Source organism: Acinonyx jubatus, chromosome E2, assembly GCF_027475565.1.
Source record: "Acinonyx jubatus isolate Ajub_Pintada_27869175 chromosome E2, VMU_Ajub_asm_v1.0, whole genome shotgun sequence".
In the NCBI taxonomy this organism is placed as follows: Eukaryota; Metazoa; Chordata; class Mammalia; order Carnivora; family Felidae; genus Acinonyx; species Acinonyx jubatus.
Window position 1 is genome coordinate 7,412,501 of NC_069396.1, and position 24,380 is coordinate 7,436,880.

At 44.3% G+C, this 24,380-nt stretch overlaps 1 long non-coding RNA gene across 1 annotated transcript in view; it reads left to right on the top strand.

Annotated features, from left to right (window-relative positions):
* The window catches only part of LOC128313328 (uncharacterized), a 37,325-nt gene that overhangs the window by 11,112 nt on the left and 1,833 nt on the right, over positions 1-24,380 (top strand). The window contains exon 2 of the long non-coding RNA XR_008293896.1: positions 21,222-21,296. This is a non-coding gene — a long non-coding RNA (uncharacterized LOC128313328). The remainder of the gene's footprint in view (positions 1-21,221; positions 21,297-24,380) is intronic.

Genomic DNA, 24,380 nt, shown 5'->3' on the forward strand with positions numbered 1-24,380 from the left:
GCTCCTGGAGTACTTTGCTGCACGTTCCAGGCATCGAGTCACGTCCGCTGGCATCTCTGGTTTGCCCTGTATCGGATTTAGCCCTGTTCGTCCTCACCTGGGCCTGGGGACCCTGCGGGGAGCCCCACAAGTCGGCCGCCTGTCCGGGGCCACAGGCTCTCGATCGTCCCTCCCCACAGCCCCGAGGACCCACGTCCCCGCCCTCCACCTGTGCGCTCTCTCCTCCCAGGTGGAGCTGTGGTGCTGGTTTTGAGGCCGTATCTCATGTGTAGCCAGGTAGCTGCCACCTGCTTCTCTAGACTTCGCCGGAGTAATTCATGCTTAGCGTCTGTCTCGACTCGGGGAAGGCGCCGCCGCATCCACGTTTCACAATAAATATCTTTTTAAACGGCCTGGTGTTCAGGCTCATTTCTCATTGCCAAGGAGGCTTTTGACTGATGACCTGAAGAATTGCCTCCCTGTGACTGACAGGGTAATACAGTATCACAGTCTCCTCTTCTGTCCCTACAGGAGGCTGGGTGAGAGCTGTGACTTTAAGTACCGCAGTCTGCTTGCAGCAGAGGCATTTACCCCAGTTACAGCCCGGCTTCCTCTGCCCCCCTCGGGGCTGCTGGCTGCCAGCCAGACAGGCAGGTCCGTTTTGGGGGTGTTCCAACAGAGATGCGTTTTCACAGGGAATCCATGTGAAAGGCCTCCAAGGGCAAGGTGAGGCAGGGCTCCCTGCTCACTAGGCTCTGTGAACACCCTTGCTCGAGGCTGCAAGGTGGTCCACGAAGGCATGGTTTCACAGCCACCTTGAACTCCCCTGAACACGGATGCTCTACCAGGGAAGGAGCTGTGGTTACAAATCTCTCTGACATGGGGGCCCCAAGCTGCAAAGGCTGGTCTTTTTTTTTTTTTTTTTTTTTTTTAAGGTTTTGTATCTGTGACAGAGAGAGACAGAGTATGAGTGGGGGAGGGGCAGAGAGAGAGGGAGACACAGAATCCGAAGCAGGCTCCAGGTTCCGAGCTGTCAGCACAGAGCCCGACGCGGGGCTTGAACTCACAAACCGTGAGATCATGACCTAAGCCAAAGTCGGTCGCTCAACCGACTGAGCCTCACAGGCGCCCCAAAGGCTGGTCATTTTAAGATCTCCATAGGCCCAGGCCACCTTCTTCTTACATCACATCGGCCATAATACAATGAACCTGTGTCCCACATGAAATATAATTCGCATGTAAAAGCTGAGTTACGGATAAGTAAAGGCATGGAACACATTCTTTCCTAGAACCTTCTGTGAGAGCATGGTCCCGTGAACATGAAGAGGACTCGAAAATGATGGTTCATAACTTTTTTTTTTAATTTTTTTTCAACGTTTATTTATTTATTTTTTGGGACAGAGAGAGACAGAGCATGAACGGGGGAGGGGCAGAGAGAGAGGGAGACACAGAATCGGAAGCAGGCTCCAGGCTCCGAGCCATCAGCCCAGAGCCTGACGCGGGGCTCGAACTCGCTGACCGCGAGATCGTGACCTGGCTGAAGTTGGATGCTTAACCGACTGCGCCACCCAGGCGCCCCGATGGTTCATAACTTTTTACTCTTGGACCAGACTTACTTACTGTTACAGAATCACGAAGGGCCTGAAGAAGTCACCTCAGTTTTTCCAGCTGTACATTCCTGGGTCTCATGGAGGAATAGAATTCCCAGGTCTGGAGTTCTGTGATGTAAAAAACAAGCTTGCAATCCCAGCCGACTCACCGCGGTGGCAAAAGCAAACCTGACCTTAGCTTTCTAGGTGACCTGGGCAGGCTTTTCAGTCTTCGGATGTGAATGGAATCCAGTTTGGATTGACTGAGTTAATTCTGCTTTAAAGATTGATGATGCTTCAAAGCCCCTAACCGAGCCTGCCTCGGAAGTCAGTGTATAAAAAGTGCCATAAAAGAGAAGGGTCTCGGGAGCAGGGTTGGCTGGAGGCCACGAGGGGGCTCCTGAGTGACTCTGGCCTCTTCACTCGGCTTCATCACCGGTGCGACCTGCCACCAACAGTTTGGTTCTGACTGTGTCCCTCCAAATTAAGACACTGGAGTCTTAACCCCCAGCACCTCAAAATGTGAGTGTATTTGGAGAGAGGGTCTTTAAAGAGGTAATTTAAGGGGCACCTGAGGGACTCAGTCGGTTGAGTGTGTCTGACTCTTAATTTCGGTTTAGGTCATGATCCCAGGGCCATGGGATCGAGCCCCACGGCGGGCTCCATGCTGACAGTGTGGAGCCTCTTGAGATTCTCTCTCTGCCCTTCATCTCTCTCTCTGGCCTTCTCTCCTTCCGTCATTCCCCCCCCCCCCCCAAATAAATAAGTAAATAAAATATAGAGGTAATTTAAGTTAAAATGAGACCATTAGGGTGGTCTCTAATCCAAACCGAATGGTGTTCTTATAAGAAGGGGGGAGAGGCCTCAGAAAAACCAGCCCTGCTGGCACCTTGAACCTGGACCTCCAGGCCGCAGAACTGTGAGCAAGTAAGTTTCTGTGTTTTAAGGCCCCGCAGCGTGTGGTACTTTGTTATAGCCCCTCTAGCTAAGCAACACCTCTCTAGTTGTGTTAATGGACGTCTGCCTCAAGCCTTTTCTCTGGGACTCCCCTTCCCCACTCCCACCCTAGTCCAGTCCTTCCAACCCCCTACCACGGGCTGGTGTCTGAACTCCACCTATGTTTGTGGCTTGGGTGTTCGTATGCACATTTCTGAAGCTAGCTCTTGAGACCCGTGACTGTCGTGGCTCCCAGATCCTTTGCTGAGATGCTGTCGTGCCCATCATCTTTCTTTAGGGAAAACTCCCTTCTCCCATTCCATGTGTTTCTAGTAGGGTAATCAGTCATGGGAGTTTCTTTGCCTTTCCTCCACTGAACCACTTGTCCGGTGCACTCCCTGTACCCATATTCTTGACCAAGAAACATTTCAGAAGGAGAATCGAACAGTTTTGGTGGCAAACTCAGGAAAGAGAGTGGAAGGTGACATTGCTTTTCTAGCTTGGGCATCGGGATGGATGGTTGTGAGGCTGAGCGTGGAGGGAAGAGCAGCTTTGAGGGGAAATGACACACTTTGGCTTTCAGCAGCTCCGAACTGAGCTGAAGAAGCGATGTCTTAGGAGGGTTCGTTTACGACTGAACAGGGGAGTCTTGAGGCAGAGAGACCAGGGGAGAGACAATAATTGATCCTGGGGTGAGAGAGAGAAAAGTGACAGTATTAACCAGCCACTTCTGCCTTCTGCCGTCCACAGCAAATGCCAGGTTCAGCAGAGCCCAGATTTCAAAGGTGGTCCTGGAGCTGTGTTAAGAAGAGGAAACCAGGAGACGTCATTATACATTTGCACTATACTATACACTATATACACTATATACACTATATATATATATATATATATATATATATATATATATATATACACTATACATTTGCAGTATAGAAGGGAGAGAATTGGAAGTTCCCAAGGGTGGTTAAGAGGTGAGGGGTGAGAGAGAAAGCTGGAAGCAGGGGGGCCAGAGATCCGCCATAGCCTGGAGGGTCCCATGTGGAGCAGGGTGACGGGTGTGGCAGGGGCCGCGGAAGCTTGAGCGCAAGATGTACAATGTTGCATTTTAAAGTCTCCGCTTTGCGCCGCCCCACCTAAGCTTTTAGTTTTCTCCTAAGCACACAGACTTCTTTTTTTTTTTTTAATGTTTCCTTATTTTTGAGAGACAGAGAGAGCACGTGCGTACGCGCGCGCGCGCGCACACACACACACACACACACACACACACACACACACACGAGTGGGGGAGGGGCAGAGAGAGAGGGAGACACAGAATCCGAAGCAGCTTCCAGGCTCCGAGCTGTCAGCACAGAGCCCGATGCGGGGCTCGAACCCACGAACTGTGTGATCATAAGCCGAAGCCTGACCCAAGTCAGACGTTTAACCGACTGAACCACCCAGGCGCCCCACCTAAGCACGCAGACTTCTTGGTGCTGTTTCTTAGATTTTGTTTTTGGAAGGAAATTGAGGAAGGGTCTGAGTATTGTTGACATTTTCAGCAAAGTGAGCACATCCAAGATACGGTATGATGCGGGCACCAAGGGGACCCAGCTGCCGGGTGGCTGTCACTTGTGTGTCATCGGCCTCACGTCCGAACTCACCAACCGGTTGGTTCCGAAGCCTGCTTCCAGGTTCTTGCATCCTGCCTCACGTGGAGGTGCTCAGCAACATGTATGGATTGGCCGACTGCCTCAGAAAGGCTCCCCTGTGAGAAGTCCCCGAATGGCCCACCTTCCAGTTCCGTCCGGTGGCCTGGCCCTGGCGGTGCTGGTCCAAAGATAGCACAGAAATTGCCCGTCGCCACTTTGAGATCACAGAGAATTGGCTGCACTGAAAGAGGCAAGGTTCACTCGGCAGCTTCAAAAACATTTTTTTTTTTCAGCCAAGTTTCTGTTCTGCTAGCAGTTCTTGCTTGTGACCTAGAAGCGGCCAATGCCCCAGGGAATGATGCTGTCTAAACTTCCTCCTGTTTACTGGCCTGCCCTCCCCCTCCCCCCACCACTGGGCACTTGTGCTTCCCAGCAGCCTTTGCAGGCCAGCCCTTCCTGCACCCCACAGCCCCGCTTGGACCCTCATCCTATCAGATTCAGGCCCGCAGCTGGATGGCAGCCAATCGCAGCCATGAATGTTGGCACCGGGCTTAAATCCACATCGGCCTCCCTCCTCCCTGCAGCGGGTCCAGTCTGGTCTTCCTGTTCTAACTTCTCTCTCTGTTCTGGCCAAGGTGCGTGTGCAGACTTTCTTGGTCCAAATCGTACTCGGACAGCTGGGATTTGCGTTACTACAGGCATTCTGAACTTTGTCGATTTGTACTCTGGAAATGTTGTCTGTACATTAATTTTGCTTTTGCACGCTGGGTTTGTTTGATCCATTAACATATGCACACCACCCCCTTCCCCCATCTCAACTTTAGGAAATTCCAGAGTCCCCTTTTCTTTGTCTTTGAACAGAAGTGATTACTTGTCCAGTTGCCCAGATCTGGCTAGGAGCAGGGCCAAGAATCCCCTCTTCTATGCACCACTCTGCCCACATCCATCCAAAATCCTCTTAAACACTCACACTCATTGCCCTCATCACTATCATTTATTCATTTACAAGAATATGGAAACCCACTGTGTGCCAGGGACCAGGCTGGGTGCTAAGGGCACAGTGCTGAAAACAGCAATACCCGTGGCCCTGCCATGCTGGAGCTTGGTGTCTAGCAGGAGACATAAATAAGTAAACAGTTTGACCAGCGGATGTAATGGGGAAAGATGAGAACACCTAATGCAGACTTGGAGATTCAGGAAGAAATGCCATTCGCGTGGGGCCTACGAGATGTTGCCATGAGGCGGGGAGAGCCGGTGGGTGTTGGCATTCACTGCAGCCTTAAGCCACGCCATACATCTGTCATACAGGCAAATGCCATAATAGCACCAGACGTAAGGAAACAGGGAAGGACGTTGGCTCAGTGGTTTTTCCATCTCTTGGTTCAAAATCTTCTGCGGCAGCCTCTAAAAATGGAATTGCGGTGAGCTGCTCGTCACTTTTAGAGCCTGTACTTGGTAGAGTCGAGACTTTTGACTCCGGAGAGTCAAGGCTTGTTCGGTGTCCTAGCGGATTAGCTTATCACCTTGTGGGAACGCTCCACTTGGAAGCCCTCCAAGGTCAGCCTCGTCTTGAGCTCCACATTCTGGACAACTGGCCGTAAACTTCCCATAAGATGAGTGCCTTAAGAATACGTGTCGAAGGTGGGCAGCTGGGGAAAGAGCACCTATTCATTTTACATACATGAAACCAAAGCAGCCAGTCATTTTGGAAATTTCAGTGAAATTTGGAGTTATTTCAGGTGACTAAGAGTAGATAACATTTACTGAGCGCTTGCTGTGTGCTCAGTGCCAAGTGCCTGATGGGTATGACCTCACCTCATCCTATAACCACCCTGGGGAGTGGGAGCCACTGGTTCTCCAGTGTGGACGTGAGGGGAACGAGGCACAGCCAGGCTGAGTGACGCGACCCGTGTGTCATGCATGGTCAGTTGCCGGGCAGGGGTGAGCCTGGGCTCCTGGCCCTGCTGCCTCTCAAGAGTATTACTTGATCTTTGTTTTTTCCTGCACAGACCTGGAGTCCCTTCTAGGTCCCCGGGTTGATTCTTCAGGTTAAGTTTTGGTCTGGGCGATCTGAGCATGAGAAGGGTGAGTGTGTGTGAACTGGCAGTTCACAGTGGCCTTGGCTGGGGAGGTGGGGCTGCAGATCCATTCTCGAGGCTTCTACGCGCCCTCAGGGCCACTCCAGGGTGTGTGGGTGGGAGCAGAAATCCAGCACAGCTTCCCATGTGGAGCCCAAAGGGGGCGCTCCTTTTCACTTCTGCAGCGGCGTCATAGCTGGCCCTGGCCCGCTCCCCTGCACTCCAGCATTGAACAACTTCCCCCCTCCCTCTGGGATGCACCACTCTGTCTGGCCTGCCCTCTGGTGCAGATCCCGCTCCTTTTGCCTCCAGGCCCGTCCCGTGTAGATTTGAGGCTTTGTAGAGTCAACATGGTTCTCGTAGCCCTACCCCAGACTCACACTCAACTGTGGACATCTAACATTAGGAGGTGGATTCAGCTTCCTGACTTTCCAGGGAGGGGAGTTCCAGCAAGAGCAGAGCATGAGGGAAGGAGAAAGAACGGAAAGACCAGAGAGGGGAAGAAAGAGCATGGGCTATCCATCCGAGGTCACTAAATGAAACCTTAAGAGAAGGGAGCCACACATCCCAGACTGGGTACAATCCCTGCACTCAGCCCTTCCCAGCGAATGTGGGAGATAAGTTGGACCTGTGGGGTCAGCAGACGTTTACAAATAGATACAGAGCATTGGGCTTTCTTTTAAACTTTTTTGATGTTTATTTATTTATGAGAGAGAGAGAGAAAGAGTGTGAGTGGGAGAGGGGCAGAGAGAGAGAGAAGGAGACAGAATCCGAAGCAGGCTCCAGGCTCTGAGCTGTCAGCACAAAGCCTGACATGGGGCTCCAACTCCCAAACCGTGAGATCATGACCTGAGCCGAAATCGGACGCTTAACCGGCTGAACCACGCAGGTGTCCTGAGCATTGGGTTTTCGATTTCCTCCAAGTTACCTGTGAGAAATATTAGATGACAGATACGCTTGGGAAGCTAACTTCCCTGGCCGGAATAAGAAATAAGATGACGTTTGTTTCTTTTTAAAAGATTCGTTATGTTCCCACAATATAGGGATCCGTGTCAGTGTTCATGCACACGTGTCTATAGTTGTGCCCGCTTACGTGTGTCCGTGCCGGTGTGTGACCGTGTGCATTTGCATGTGTGCACATGGGGCTCTCTGCCCGAAGCCTTGGTAAAGCACCATGTCACCGCTGCTTTGGAAACAGCATTCTTGCCCTGGCACAGTCGGGGACAAGGGGCACGACAGGCTGTGACATGACTGTGGTTTGTGATTCCCTCAAGCACGTGGAGGCTCTCAGGCAGTTGGTTCCTTCCCTTCGGTCTGTGAGTACTCCTGGGCCATGTAGGTAACACGACGTGGGGAGGTCCCATTCAAGAAAGTTGTAAAGCCTTCATTCGGAAGCAAATCCGGAAGAGAAAGCCAGGAAAGGTGTCGTCGTGCTCTGGGATTCTTGTTTTTCGCTCCCTGAAGACTGACACCAAGTCCCCCTTTCAGTGAGGTGTCGTCCAGAGAAGGCAGGTGGGGTATGGTGGTGCCTCTTGCTGGCCTCCGGGGGACACTTTTTAGGGCATCCTGGAGAGCTTTACATAATGGGATGTTAGCAGCCACGTTATATTTTGGGGCAGAGAGGGTTTTTGTGATTCCCGCGGCAATGAGGAAGCATCCAGTTAGAGTGGTGCCCTTTCGGGAAGGCTTTAAGTACAAACGTAGATTTATACGCAATGTGTGCTGGTGTGCTTTTTAAATAAGGTGCTTATACTCATACCTTAATAAACAATGTCATTCAATCATTTACGATCTCTAGGACCTAGACAGTAAAGATCCAGGGATGACAGATGCAGCCCATGTTCCGAAGGCGTTCATGGACAGCTGAGAAAGTGTTTGATTCAAGAGATAGTTGCAACGAAGTGTGATTCACGCTAAGGGGAAGTTTCAGGGGTGGCGGAACGGGTACCAGGTGTGGGGGGGGGAGGGTGAAGCCAGCGGGGGGTGAGGGGTGGCGGGTTCTTCTCCCTGTCTCTCCCCAGGCTCCATCTTTATTCACATCAGCTGGGGCACTTGTTGTTCCCAACTGATGTTCAACTGAGAGGTGAATGGTAATGAGTAAAAGAACGTCAGTGTCAATATTACTTGGGGGGAAGAAAAAACTCCCCCCAGCAGGCTCTACAGGATTATTATCTGACAGAGAAGAGTACAGACTGCAAATGGGTGTGGCTGTTAGTGAATATTAAAGTGACTTCTCAAATGATCACCGACTGTGAGTGAGAACATGGATGCTAATGATCATGACAAGAACAGCTGTCATTTATGTGGTCTACAGGATGGCAGGTGCCCTGGGAAAGGACTCTGCATCCCTCGCCTCATTTCGTCCCCACTCATCCTTGTCCCCAGGGTTTAGTTGAGAAAATTGCACCTCAACAGGGTTGACAGGTAGCAGAACTTCAGATGTCTATGTTTCAAAGGCCTGAGTCGTTTCCACTGTCCCCCCCCCCCGCCCCCCATACCCACGGCAGACAGACAGATGGACTATGCACGTACAGTTGTAACGGGCCTCTCGGAGAGCGATCAAAATCAACTGCTCTCCTTGTCCCCTGTGCCCACTCCCACCCGCACGATGGGACACGTTCTTGTCTTGCCCCTAGTGGAGGCTGAGATGGGCTTTTGCAGCCACCCTCATATAATACAGAACACCCTGTTCACTATATGTCCTGAAGGTTTCTCATTTCAGTAATGGGTATATTCCATCCAACGTAAGGATCCAAACTCCAGACCTCCCTAACGGTACACTTTGGCCGTGTTCTCCCCTGGCTGGGTCTGCTGCTGACTGCAAGCTGGTGGGAGAGGCTGGGCCGTCAGCCCCACCCCTGTTTCTCTGCCTTTTGCCTCCCCCAGTGTAGTAAACGGTTTCTGATCCCTCCAGGGTCCAAGTGGCGGAGGGAGGAGGGGTCACGAAAGGACAAAAGGTTTTACTGGTTAAGTCCTGTCTTGAACTTGCTGCCATATCACAAGGTTGCATGAAGAGAATATCATTTTAGCACCACACACAAAAAAGGCAGATTTGTTTAATTTTGGAGGAACCCTGAGAAATAGTAATGATCTCCAAAACTAACTGAGCTCGTTTTCTGTGCTGTACAAACACATACACTATCAGAAGTGGCTACAATTACTTTTTCCCATTTTATTGTTAGGGAAACTGAGGCTCTGAGAGTAACCTATCGAGGTCAGATAGCTCTTTACATGGGAGACCAGGGATTAGGGCCCAGAGAATCTGACTGTAGAACTTGGTCTCTTAACCTCTCTGCTATGTGAAGTTGGATATCTATCAGAAAGGAAGGTATTATTCGTTACCAACTTGACAGTTTGCCTTCTTTCTTATTCTAGGGAATATTGCCAGACTGGATAGTATTTCCTTTTAACAGCTGGCACCAAAGCAAATTTAATGAAAATGAGTAACCTGAAAAAAAAAGAAAAAAAGCACCACTTTCTGAAATTGTACTAACTTATGATCATAAAGGGAACTCTTGTGTTTGAAAATAACCAACAACTCAATTGGATGGTGTGTAAAGAATCAGGAAAACAAAACAAATCTCAAGGGAGCTCATTTGTAGAACTAGAAACTATCTCAAGAAAATTATTTCTTGGCATTGCGTGATACTTGGGAGCATATTTCATACAGTCAAATTCGCACCCAGAAATAATTTGTTGTAGGAAATAAGACACCCTCCCCTCAACACATGGCTTGCGGGGAGAGAGGAATACATCACTGATAATGACTATCACATATACAGCTTTTATGTCAGTTGCTGTATTTGTCCCTTTCCCGATGCTGTAGTTTACTGGTACTCACAATAGCTTTGAAGCACTTTTACATATTACAGTTTCCCAAAAGCATGTTTAATTCAAGAGATTGGGGGATTTGGGGTGGAAGTGAGCAGTTTGGAGTGGCTGCCTTGCACACACCAGTCTTCACCCCTTTGTCTAAGCCGCCCCCTCTGTACGGTCCATCTACACTGTCTCTACCTGTTGAACTCCTACTCATCATACAAAGCCCACACAGATTGTCACCTCTTCATGGAAGTCTTTGTCATCACCACAACCAGATGTGCCGTCTGCCTTATTGGACCGCAGAATGTTTTATAATTCACCTTTGCGACATTTTTGCTTGTATGAGAGTTAGCCTATCTTTGTCCTGATTAGAGAGTTGTTACTTGCAAGGTAGCATAGTCCAGCTTGGGATCAGAGGGTGCCAAGCTAAGGCCCCCAGGCCGGATTCTCCCCACTGCCTATTTTTGTGCAGCCCTTGGGATAGGAATGATTTATGTATTTGTTAATGGTTCAGAAAAAGTTAAAGGAATAATATTTCACGATATAGCAAAATGATAGGCAATTCAGATTTCATTGTCCAACACTTAATTTTTATTGAAACACAGCCGTGCTCTTTTGTTTATGTATTGCCTATGGCTGCTTTTGCACTAATACGGCAGGGTCGGATACTGATGACACAGACCGTGTGGCCCACAGAGCCTAAAGTATTTTCTGTGTGACCCTTTACGTTTGTTGACTTTTGCTTTAGAGCAGGTGTTCTATCAGCAGAACTTGGAGGGCTCGTTAAACCAGACTGTTGGGCCCCACCCTTATAGTTTCTGATTCAGAAGGTCTGGGGTGGGTCCTGCGAATCTGCATCTCTGCCGAGTTCCCAGGTGGCCCTTCTGCTGCTGGTTGGAACCCACACTGCGAGAATCACTGGTCTAGCGGTAAAGGATGGTCTTTGAAATCACAGGTATGTCTGTAACTATTGTGTCATTTATCAAACAGCTAACCTCTCTGTATCTAAGTTCTTTCATCTGTAAAATGGGGCCATGACAAGTTGGTCAGGTTGTATGATGTCTGTCAAAGTTCCTGGAACATGTGGTAGGAAGTCAATAAACAGCTGTTTGTTTCCTTCCCTCCTTCCTTCCCCTCCTTCCTTTTTTTCCTTCTCCCCACCCTTTCTGAGCAGGAACGGTACGTGTTAGCTCACTGACTCTGACTGAATTGCCTTTCTTCATGAGGCTGCTTGGGAATTTTACAGCAGTGGACAACTCATGATGTGTCTCCTTCCAATAAGGTCCTTTCATGTAACTCAGACAAGTCAGGCAGGGAAAACCATTCTTACCTAATTTACTTAAGCATATACCGTGCATAAGTTTCTTCACTAAGGAACAAAATTAAGATGGAGGTCTAAAAAAGAGATTGTCTACTTCTGAGAAGTTTTCAGGATAAAGGCAGAGGACAGGGTTTAAAAAATTAATGGTTGCCCTTTAGTTAATTGTAATCAGGTGGTTTTGTCTTTCTTCCCAGGAGGAATGATAAAGGGCAAGTACTTCAGGAACAAAACCATGCTGACATCTTCAAGGAACCAGATAGGAGTGCCCCCAAAGAACTATATAGGTGATTTGAAAGGAGCTTTTTTTCCTTGAGCCGGGCTTTAAAACCACAGTTAAATTAAGCACACAAAAATACTAAGTTTTCCCTAGGAATATTTTTCTTTGAAACTTAGCCGTTCCTGCTTTCATAAAAGGGTTATGAGAATCAAGTGAGATAATTAATATAATTGTATTTGAAAATTGTAAAGGGCTGTGTAAATGTGAGGGAAATCAGGTTTCCCACATTAAGCCACAGTGTAATTAGGGGAGAAAGAGCGCAATTTCTTGGATGACGAGCAGAGGCTGCAGAGGATTAAGGGGGTGCTGGAGGACCCCACTTCTTTCCATCTTAGCCCCGGGGAACGTATGCACCTTAATTTACCTGTTAAGCTAATTATAGAGAAGGCCTTTTAACCTTCTTGCTCTCAAATTTCTTACTTTCTTTCTCTACATGTGGCAGAACTGGAAAGAGGAATTAACCTCACGGGTTCCCTCCACCAGGGCACAAAACGTCAGTTGTTTGCTCCCGTTAGGCCCAGTTAGAAAGGGTACTTTTCCACTTCACCTTTACATTTTTGCCCTAGCGCCCCCCTTCCCATGATCTCTTTGACTTCTTCAGCCGTGGTGACATTTGCAAATCATGTTGTTGCACGTTCAGTAACCTCCTTCTACTGTCGAAAACCATGTTTTCAGGCATTGGTGTGCGAGTATATGCTTACCAACTAGCTCTCTGGGAACATGTATGGAGGTCTATACTCAACATGACCGATTTAAAGGACGTGTAGCTTACACTTTACAGCTGGTGACAAACGACACGATATTCCTCGTTGTAAAGTCCATAAAGCCATCCGATTTTCACAGCATGCTTTTGTTGATTTGTGTCGAATTCTTGTATCTGTATCCAACCTAGGGTTGCCACTGGTCAGCAAGTGTAGTTTTGACATAAATCCAAAAATTGGTTGGTTGATATTTTCCTTCATGTTTATTAGCAGGATACAACTGACAGACATAGGGGATGTTCGTCCGTGATACGAACGACTCCTTTGCTGAACTGGATAATAGCAGTGAATACCGGAAGAATTTTTCCTTCATTTTTTATGGGATTATGACTACAGAAACAATACACGTTTAATTTCATTTGCATGATTGGTTATTTGCATTTGCTCCATCACTTCCTTAAGCCTAGATGATCAGTGAAATGATGAATCAAGTCCTGATTTGTAGCACTTACCGATTTCTGTGGTGTAAATGCTCCTAATGCTAGGAACTTGGGCTCTGACTTGGGACTTAGGTGTAGGGTATGGGCCTTCAGATGGGGTATCGGGCTCTCCCTGGCTTGCCCTCACCTCCAGTGTCTGCCCTCCAAGTTGGGAGTGTCAGCTAAATTTTCAACGTTTGCTACCTGTTCTTTGCTAATTTTACCTCTTTTTGCTTATTTCTTTCAACTTTAGAGGTGGGGTTTTGGATATATCATTCTTAGGGGTTTCTCATATTTTAAACATTGCAGAGAATTTTGAACACTGTATAGAGGGAGAAAATGAAAAGCAGTCACAATCTAATTTCTCAAGATGTTGATGTAGTTCTATTGGTTGCTTTTTTGATGCACTCAGATATAAATCTCACACTTTCCTTCTTTAACCAAATTAGGATCATAGTATACATTCATTTTTAAAGCATTTTTTAAAATCAGAGTATGCCATATATGCTGAAAAGTGCACAGATCAGTAAACTATTGCTATATGAGAATACCCCCATGAACACTACCTGGGTAAGGTAGTGGAATTTGGAGAGGTAGGGGTCTCTCTGAAGCCCCTCGTTAAGCCCCCTGCAAATCTGTCTCCTCGCCCTTTTGTCCAAAGTTAAAGGCTATCCTGTCATGTACTGTAAGTTAATTTTGTGATTATTAGGCTTTACCTTATAATTAGAAGCCTATGGACTATATTCTTCTGTATCTGGTTTCCCTTTCTTAGCCTTATGTTTGGGATTCATTTCTGTTGTTGTGTGTAGAATTTATGCATTTGCACTGAAGTTGTTTCTCATTATATGCATCTACCATAATCTATTTATCCACTCTACTTTTGATGGATGTCTGGGTTGTTTCCAGTTTGCGTCTATTTCGAATGATGTTGTTATGAACATTCTTTTAATATGTTGGTTAGCGCATATGTGCCCTCATTTCCATTGGGTAATCACTACGAGTGAAGTTTCTGTGCACCCATCTACCTGCAGATGTCAGCTGTAGGTCACATACCTACAGTTTCAGGAGATGATGCCAGGCTGCTTTCCTCAGTGCTGGTGACCACTTATACTCCCCTCGGTGGTGTAGGACACTTCCCGTTTCCTCCCGTTCTCACCAACACTTGGCATTGTCCTTGTGCTTTTGAACTTTTTAAAACACAATATCACACTGTGTTTATTTGTGTTATTGTCTCATTGTTATTTGTTTCATTATTTTTAATGGCCATATGCAGTTTACGGTGTAGAGCAGGGATAGCAAACTTTTTCTGTCAAGGGCCAGAGAGTAAATATCTTCAGCTTGGTAGGCCACACAGTCTGTTGCAACTACTCAACTCTGCCATTGTAGCACAAAGGCAGCTATAGACAACATGTAAATGAATGAGTGTGGGTGACTGTGTCCCAATAAAACCTTATTTATAAAAACAAGTGTAGGGGCGCCTGGGTGGCTCAGTCGGTAAAGCGTCCGACTTCAGCTCAGGTCACGATCTCGCGGTCAGCGAGTTTGAGCCCCGCGTCAGGCTCTGGGCTGACGGCTCAGAGCCTGGAGCCTGCTTCCGATTCTGTGTCTCCCTCTCTCTCTGCCCCTCCCCCATTCATGCTCTGTCTCTCTCTGTCTCAAAAATAAACATTAAAAAAAAAAATTAAAAAAAACAAAACAAAACACAAGTGTTGGGCCAGTCTTGGCCCTTGGGCCATAGTTTGCAAATCTCTGGTATTTAGTTTCCTGATTATAATACTTTTCAAACTTGTTTTTAATCAGAAAAAAAGAAAACTTAAACCTGCAATAAACATCATCTATTTGTTTAATACCTACTGCGAGCCAAACACTGTGCTTAGTTTTGGGAATCTGGTTGCATATCACTTGCTGACAAATTCTTCGTGGATCCTATGTTCTAATTAGGGTAGATTGATGATTACTATCCCTGCCCTCCAACAAGAAGTGAATCTTTTTTCTAAAATTTTTTAATTTTTTTATGTTTATTTATTTTTGAGAGAGACAGAGTGGAGGGAGAGAGAGAGAGGGAGACACAGAATCTGAAGCGGGCTCCAGGCTCTGAACTGTCAGCACTGAACCCGACACAGGGCTCGAACTCACGAACCGTGAGATCATGATCTGAGCCCAGGTCAGACGCTCAACCGACTGAGCCACCCAGGTGCCCCCCGAAAAAGTGACTCTTGACTGAAACTCACTATGTAGAACAGATAAAAGCAGAACTGTTTGACTCAGAAATATTGAACTCAGTGTCCTAACAACGTGGCCACTTTCTGGCCCCAGTAGTTCCCTGTGTGTTCAATGCTAGGGCTCTACTGATCACAGCTTGAAAACCATGACGAGACTATTAATTGTAGCATGTTGACAGTCTTTTGTTATTATATCACTGCTTTGAATTTTTTTGTACATAAATCTTTGATCACGTTATTTCTACAATAGATTTCTAGCAGAGAATTTAGGAGGTCAAAGGATGTAATTATTTTGAAGGCTCTTGCCCTATTTTGCCAAAACATTTTTCAGTTTGTGCTACCATGAGCAGTGTGATAGGAGTTGTATCTCACCTTTGCCAATATCCAGGATTGGCATTTAAAAAGCATTTGCAAATTTTATAGGTGGAAAATATACATTTCAATTCACATTTCTTTGATTAGTTGAGTGCCAAACATTTTTTTATATTTAGTAATCATTTGCATTTTCCCCCTCTGAATTGAAGAGAATAGGACATTTTGAGCACAATTGAAATAGAGTTTTGAAAAGAAATTAACAAATCACCTTTTTTCCTCAGATACCAGACTTTGAATTGGAATGGGGTCATGGTCAAGAAAAGCCCATTTCTGTAGAACTCCCTTTGTTATACAAGCGTGTATTTTACTCCAGATACATTACTGTTCTTAATTTGATAAAATATAATATTACTTTTTGAATGTTTAAAACACTATTTGCAATTTTACAGGTACAGATTCAAGTGTGAGAGAGAAACAGCATGGTGTCAGATGGTGAAAAATGAAACTAGATGTAATAAAAGTAACGAGGTGTGTGTGATGGCCTGAATGTTTGTGTCCCCAAACCCCTTTCAAATTCATATGCTGAAGCCTAACCCCCCAATGTTACGGTGTTTGGAGGTTGGATATTCAGGGAGGTAATTAGGTCATGGGGGTGGACATTCATGAATAGGATTAGTGTCCTTTTAAGAAGAGATATGCGGGACGTCTAGGTGGTTCAGTTGGTTGAGCATCCGACTTCAGCTCAGGTCATGATCTCACAGTTTGTGAGTTCAAGACCCACATCGGGCTCTCTTCTTTCAGAGCAGAGCCCGATTCAGATCCTCTGTCCCTCCTGGCCCCCTCTCTTTGTCCCTTCCCTGCTCATACTCTCTTTGAAAAATGAATAAACATTAAAAAAAAAAAAAGAAGAGATATCAGAGAGATGATCTCTTTCTGCTCTCTACCTTTTGAGGATTCAAGGTGAATCTTGTCTGCACGGAAGCAGGAATGCCCTCACCAGACAGTGGGTCTGCCTGCACCTCGATCTTGGACTAACCATCCTCCAAAACTGTACGAAATTGATTTTTGTTGTTGAAGCCGTCCAGCCTATGGTATTCTGACTGAGATAGAAATTTGGATTAGTCAATGTAGCTTATAATAAAAAAGCTAAGAAAGAGAGATATCGTAAGATATTAGCTCACACTTATGGAGACAGAGAAGTCCCACAACCTGCTGTCTGCAAGCTGGAGAGCCAGGAAAGCTGGTGGTGTAGTCCAAATGCCTGAGAGTCAGAGAACCGAGGGTGTAGGTTCAAGTCCAGATCCAAAGGTCTGAGAATGAGGAGCACTGAAGCAGGAGAAGATCGATGTTTCAGCATAAGCAGTCAGGCAGAGGGTGAATCCCACCTTCCTCCACCTTTTTGTTCTATTCAGGACCTTAATGGATTGGGTGGTGCCCACACACAGTGGGGAGGGCCATGTGCTTTGCTACCGTCTCAGCACATGCTTCCCTCACCCGAGTCACCCTGCCTGTTTCATTCCTGCTCCCAGCTCAGAGTTCTTGAACGTCCTCAGGGAAGCCTCACCTGATCCCTGAGATTAGGTCAGGGCCCCAGTTCTGTGAACTCCCTGACCCTTCACTTCTCTGGCTTCATCACAATGGTAATTAAATAACCAGTTGTGCAGCTCAACCTTTGATGTCTGCATTATGGTTTCCATGTCAATTAGGGGAGAACCAACTGGAAGGCAGAGTCAGAGAAGTTTTATTGCCCACATACCACACCTCACACCCTACCTGTTAGATAACATCCCAGTCCAAATATTGGGGGGAGAGAGAGAGAGAGAGAGAGAGGAAGGGAGAGAGGGAGAGGGACTCATGTATATATTTTTAAGCTGCATTTCTCTTTTTTCCTCTGATTCTGACCCCAATGGAGAAAACATTATCAAGGGTGACAGGATACATTACCTTGTTGTCGCTACCTTTGTCCCTAATTCTGGGACATCCCTTCCCTCTACCTTCTTGTGAGCTTTCGGCTCTCTGTCTTCAGCATCTGGCCTGAAATGCCATAGAAACTGGGTTTTTAACATCCTAGTGCTTGATTACGCCCCACCCATTATTTCCCAAAGGTGTGTGGGAAACCATCACCAAGGGAAGGGTAACGAGTCAAAGGGTTATCACCTGGTGGCTGTGTTCACCAGACAAAAGAAACACAAGGTGGGCGGTGGGATAGTGAAACATGACCTAATCCTGGGGTTGCTGGGACTAGACCCCTGATACCTAGCTGTAGAATATTTCACCAGTTACTCTGAAGTCATAGGCTCATACCTATGGGGTATGCTCATACCATAGGCTGTAAATCCCATGAGTGTGGGGACCCTGGGGGTCTTGCCTACTTCTCTGTCCTAGTGTCCTCACAGTGGTCTAGCTCATAAATTTGTACCCGGTAAACATTTGTTAAGTGTGTGGAGGAATTAAATTTTTATTCAATTTAAATGTTTATTTATTTTGAGAGAAAGCGAGAGAGAGACAGAATCCCAAGCATACTCTGTGCTGTCAGCCCAGAACCTGATGCGAGGCTTGATCTCACGAATGGTGAGATCACGACCTGAGCCGAAATCAAGAGTCGGGTGCTTAACCGAGTGAGCCACCCAGGTGCCATGATTTTCCATTTAGAATTTATTTTAGTGTAGACCATGATTTAGAGAACTAGCCTTATTTTCCCCACCAGTGATCTGTCTGTAACTTCAGTGGTGAATGTCGAATAATTTATCCTTTTCGTATGGACTTAAACCACTACACTTACTGTATGCTAACCTCGTATCTGTACTTGGTGCTTTCTGTACTTTTCTGTTCTGTTTGTGAATCTGTTGGTCTATTTGATCCCATCACCATCACCCTTTTAGAAATTGTCCCTGATTATGTTTTCCCAGTAGCCAATAGTAAATTTACTTATTTTTATAGAAGGATCTTATTTTCATAGATTGTGCAAGAAGATAGTGCTTGAATATCCTTAAAACTCAGAGTCAAAATCACAGAATATTATGATACTGCATTCTGTTAATATACTCCAGTGAATGTATACAGCACAGCTAGTCATTTTATTTCCAATTGTGGTGTCATATTTTAAAATTAAAAAATACAGAATATATTAAAAGTACATTCTACTGAAGGTGCCTGTTTACCGGGTTAAAGGAACTTTCAGCAGCTCGCAACAATGTCCTTTTCTTTCTCTGGACAATGGTGAGTGAGTTGGAAGAATCTTGACCTTCTGGTCTTCTAGAGAAGACTAGGAAGCAAAAGAAATTGTAGAATACATCATGCATTTCTGGAACGTCTCCTCCTTCCTCATTACTAATTTTCAAAATCTGCTTGGCTATTCTCACTCCTTTATTATTCCTGATAAACCTTACAATTATTGTGTCAAATTCTGAAAGGGAAATCCTGCTGATATTTTGACCAGAATTGAATTACATTTAAAGATTAATTTGGGGAATTTTCAGGTCTTTGAAATATTGAATGTTTTCATCCGGGAGCATGATATGCTTTTTTTTTTTTTTTCTCTTATTCTGTTGTCTTTGATGCCATTTAATAGCATTTTTAGACTCATATGAGTCCTACAGCCTCCCTCTGTTCCTCCCTCTCTTTTTCCCTCCTTCTCTGTCTCTCATCTTGATTGTAAGTGGATGTTTTTTCCCCCACTAACTTTTCAAAACGAGCTATTCACTTAAAAAATAATTATCGGTGTCTGGTTGGCTCAGTCAGTTAAGTGTTTGACTTCGGCTCAGGTCATGATCTCATGGTTCATGGGTTTGAGCCCCATGTAGGGCTCTGTGCTGACAGCTCAGAGCCTGGAGTCTGCTTTGGATTCTGTGTCTCCCTCTCTCTTCTCTGCCCCTCCCCCACTCATGCTCTGTCTCTCTTTCTCTCTCAAAAATAAATAAACCTTAAAAATATTTTTAAAGAATTTAAAAAAAATCAAGTGCTTGCATAGTGGCCGTCTCATTCTGAGTAATCCAAGCCGTTTACTTAAATGTGGTAAAATAAATATAACGTAAAATTTAACATTTGAAGCATTTTTAAGTGTGTAGTTTAGTGGAATCAGGTGTATTGACATCGTTGCCCAAGCACCACTGCTAGCCATCTTCATAACTGTTCCTTGTTGCAGACCGAAACTCTGCCTCAAGCCATTGTCTTTTGAGTAACCAGTGTGATCAGACATTTTAGAAAACTCCGCTATTAGTCTCAGTCATTTTACAATGGATTTTTTGATCCATTTTCAAGATATATATTTGTGTTGTATGCAAATATAGATAAGTCTGCCTCCTTTTTTAGGCAATGCCTCATGTACTTTTCTTGCATTATTACAGTGGTACGTGGAACTTCTACCATAATCCTAAATAGCAGAAGTGATTATGGACCTCTTTGTCTTGTCTATCTTAATGAGATTGCCTTTAGCATTTTTAAATCTTTTTAAAAACATGCTTATTTATTTTTGAAAGAGAGAGAGAAAGAGCACATGTGTGCAAGTGGGTGGGGGCAGAAACAGGAGGGCACAGAGGCTCCAAAGTGGGTCCCACACTGACAGCAGAGAGCCCGATGCAGGCTTGACCTCAGGAGCTGTGAGATCATGACTTGAGCTAAAGTTGGACTCTTAACCAAAGGAGCCACCCAGGCACCCTAGCATTTTTTTAAATGATAGGTATACTGTTACTTGGTGGCCGACTATTTGATAAGGATATTCTTTGCTAAATTATAGAAGTGTATTTCAATCCCTATTTTGTTGGGAAATTTTTTATTAATCAGGGATAGATGCTCTACCTTATAAAATACTTTTCTACCTTTATTAAGTGGGCAAAATTTTTGCTATTTAGCCCTAGTAACATGGAACTATTTTTGCATTCTTTTTTTTAAATTTTTTTTTAAATATTTATTTATTTTTGAGACAGAGAGAGACAGAGCATGAACGGGGGAGGGGCAGAGAGAGAGGGAGACACAGAATCGGAAACAGGCTCCAGGCTTTGAGCCATCAGCCCAGAGCCTGATGCGGGGCTCGAACTCATGGACCGCGAGATCGTGACCTGAGCCGAAGTCGGACGCTCAACCGACTGAGCCACCCAGGCACCCCTATTTTTGCATTCTTAAACTTCATTTTGTTGTAGCTCTGATTCTCTTAATATGCCACTTTGTTAGGTTTGTTTAAATGTTACTTGGAATTTTAGGGCTATACTTAAAAGTGAGATTTCTGAGAGAGGAATTTTATTTTTTTATTCCTAAGGTTTCCTATTGGTATTTTCTCTGTCTCATTTCTGTTTAAATTTTATCTTCTGCTTAATTGGCCATTTCCAAGAATTAGTTCTCAGATATACGAGTTCTGCTATATTTTCTAAGTATTAGTTTCTCCTTACTGTAATCACTTACTTCTTTTTCTATAGGTTTATAGCTTCATATATTGAATGTTTTATCATTTCTTGTTTAGTAATGAAAGCATTTAAGACTATGAATATTCACATGAATACAGCTTTGACTGCATTCTGTGAAATTTGCTATTTGTTGTGCTTGGAGCTATTTTCTAAATTGTCTCAATATATAGATTTTACTTTCAACCTGACCCAGGAGCTATTTTGTAAAGAGTTTAAACTTTTCTGGTGATAGAGTGGTGAGAACACAGGCCTGTACAAATTCTATTTTTGAAAAATTTCTGAGATTTTCTTTGTAGATAAATAGAAAATGGGTATTTTCTAGGTATACCTAATTTATTTAAAACACGAAGTCTGTTAGTTTACTTTTTTTTGTCAGTTCTTCCTTGAAAATTTTATAGCAATTGCTTTATGTGTCTTTATGCCAGTACATAAAGGGTCTTGACCATTGCATGCTTATTGGTTCTGCCTTTACCAGGTGGTTGCATTTTGTGTGACGGGAGTGTTCCTGAAGACCTTGCAAATCCAAGACTGATTTTCCATTGGAATAAATGTAAAGCGTGTGGGAGAGGGTATTCTTGGTGTGCATAAATCATTAAGAGTTGTGGTGTATTTTTGCTTTAATGATTCTTTGTTTTTCAGTGTTCTTCTGATATGAATTTCAAAAGGTGTAGTATATCATAATGGCTTGTTTTTTAAGTTTAGTTACTTATTTTGAGAGAGAGAGAGAGAAAGAACGAGTAGGGGAGGGGCAGAGAGAGAGGGAGAGAGAAAATCCGAAACAGGCTCCACACTGCCAGCACAGAGCCCAACACAGGGCTCGAACTCATGAACCATGAGATCATGACTTGAAATGAAATCAAGTCATGCGCTTAACTGACTGAGCCACCCAGGTGCCCTTAGCTTCCATTTTAAAGTTTTTGGGGTTACCATTTGTATTATTATTTAACAAACCTTCTTATAAATATACAAATAGTTTAACATTCAAGTTTAACAATTACTTTTTATTATAGGCTTATTTTTACTGTGTATTATAGTAAAGTAATAAGTATCCACTAAAGTCATCTGCAGAACTTCTAGCATTTAGCAGCAATATGGGTCCCAGGATAATGACAGACGGTAGTCAAAGGGTCTATTTGTTTTCTGCTAACATGGTGCCATCATGTGGCAACATCAATCATCATCCTTCCCATCCTCACTGTCAAAACAAACCCTATGTAATATACATGCCAGGCTGTGTTCTAAGTACTTTAAATATATTAACTCATTTAATACTCGTGACGTCGTATAAGATGGTGATTATTATGATTCCTACTTCATAGATGAAGAAGCCAAGACACAAGTAGATAGAGCAACTTGTCCAGGTTACAGAGCTTGTAAATGGTGTCGCTTGTAAACAGCAGGATTAAAACACACGCAGCCTGGCTCTGGAGTCCCCAGTCCTAAGTGCCATGCTGTTTCACTGTTTACAATTCACTTGGTTGGAAAGCTCTGTAATATTGCTGTTTTTCAAGAACTGAAAATGCTGGGCTTTGTATTATTTCAAATTTTGCACATAAAGTACACTTTTTAAAGTAGTTTTTTTTAATTTTTCATTTAAATTTTAGTTAGCCAACATACACTGCAATATTGGTTTCAGGTTTCAGTGCAATATACAATTCAGTGATTCATCACTTACATACAACATCCAGTGCTGATAAAGTGCAATTTTCTTAAGGTGTTTATATCCTGCTATTTAACTTACCTAATTCAAAATCACACACAATGTAACTATACTGTTTTTGCTAAATTGCATTACAGAAAGCTTGCCTGAGTTTATATCTATATTATAATCTTACTACCATTATTAAAAAGCAATCTTTGTCAGCAAGGGGAAATGTAAAACAACCTGTTGTTTTCATTTGCATCTCTTACGGAATTAAAAATAACTTTTTTGACCTTTAGTGTCTCTTCTGTAGATTTCCTGCATATGTCAATTTTTCTTCTGGGGGTTGAGCATTTTGCTCTTTGATTTCTGAAAATTCTTTCTGTTTTAAAGATGCCAACCAATCCTTCAAATCTAAAGCACCGTGACATAATAGTACAGTTGTGTTCGGTATGATTCTGAATTATGTTTGTTGTAATTTTTTTGTTTGCCTTTATCTCTGAATTTTCTTCCTGAGTTTTTATTCAGTTAATAGAAAATTTACATTTTTATGTTATCAACTCAGTTGCTGATTCCCTTTGTGATTTATTACACAAGCATTCCTCCTACCTCAAGAGGTTGATGAATGTTTAATAATACTTGTTCTCTTTTTTTAATGATACAGTCTTGTTTCCTTTAACTCTTTATTCCAGCTGGGATTTCTGTTTGTGTGCAGCAAAAAGAGAAATTCTTGGAGTGAATCTTTACATTCCTCTTGGAGTTGTCAGTTCCTTGTGCTAACACAATTTATTAAAATCACTAGATCTGATTTTAGGTACACCTTTAATTAAATTGATGTAAGTGGTAGATCCCATCTCTCAGTTATTGGTTCTGTTCTTCCAATTCCCTTTGTCTATTTTCATGTGATATCACCCTGTTTATTGCACCTTGAGATAGCGGTTAGGGCTGGTCTGACTCCACTGATATTTTCTTCACCAGCCAGATTTATCCTCCCACTTTTATTTAAAAGTTAGATTGCAGGGGCGCCTGGGTGGCTCAGTCGGTTAAGCGTCCGACTTCGGCTCAGGTCGTGATCTCGCGGTCCGTGAGTTCGAGCCCCGCGTCGGGCTCTGTGCTGACTGCTCAGAGCCTGGAGCCTGTTTCGGATTCTGTGTCTCCCTCTCTCTCTCTGACCCTCCCCCATTCATGCTGTGTCTCTCTCTGTCTCAAAAATAAATAAATGTTAAAAAAAAATTAAAAAATAAAATAAAAGTTAGATTGCAGAGGCATTTAGAGCATGGGCACTGGAGCCAGCCTTCTCAAGTTCAAAACCCAAAAACCTCAGGCAGGTTGCGTAACCTCGCTCTCTGCCTCAGTTTCCTCACTTGCAAGTAACAGCAGGTATCTTCTAGGAGAACAATAGTAGTATCTTCTGTGTGGGGCGACGGTGAGGGATCATGGAGCCATGGACCGTATCAGAACTGACACCTGCTGCAGGGAGAAGTAGGAGCTCTCGACTCACCAGTCGCCTCGGGCCTGTGACATCACAAACAGGGATTAACGTGTACAGACTGCTTACTCCTCACACCGCTTTCTGAGAGCACTTACTGGCTTATATCCTTTATTTTAGTCAGTTAGTCAGCGTTCGATGCATTAGAAACTACTACAGCATTCTGAAAAGTGAGGGCTTGCAGACCAGCACAAGATGGTTACTTTTGCTTCCTTATCAAGCACATGCTGTTCATGGACAAATTTGGAACTCAGTCTTCTTTCCTTATCTCTCAAGGCTGGATAACTATTAACAGAACTTACCAGATAAATATTTGTAGCTTTCTTCATAGGCCACACATAATTTTCATTTAGATGCTTCACAGATACTGTAATTCTTTTGTTATTATCATGGATTGGATTACTTTTTAAAATGTTTTCAGACTCATTATTACTAGTATTAGAGTTATAGTTTTTTTGAATATATGTTTTAGCAAACCACTTTACTCTTTTTCCTTTTCCTTT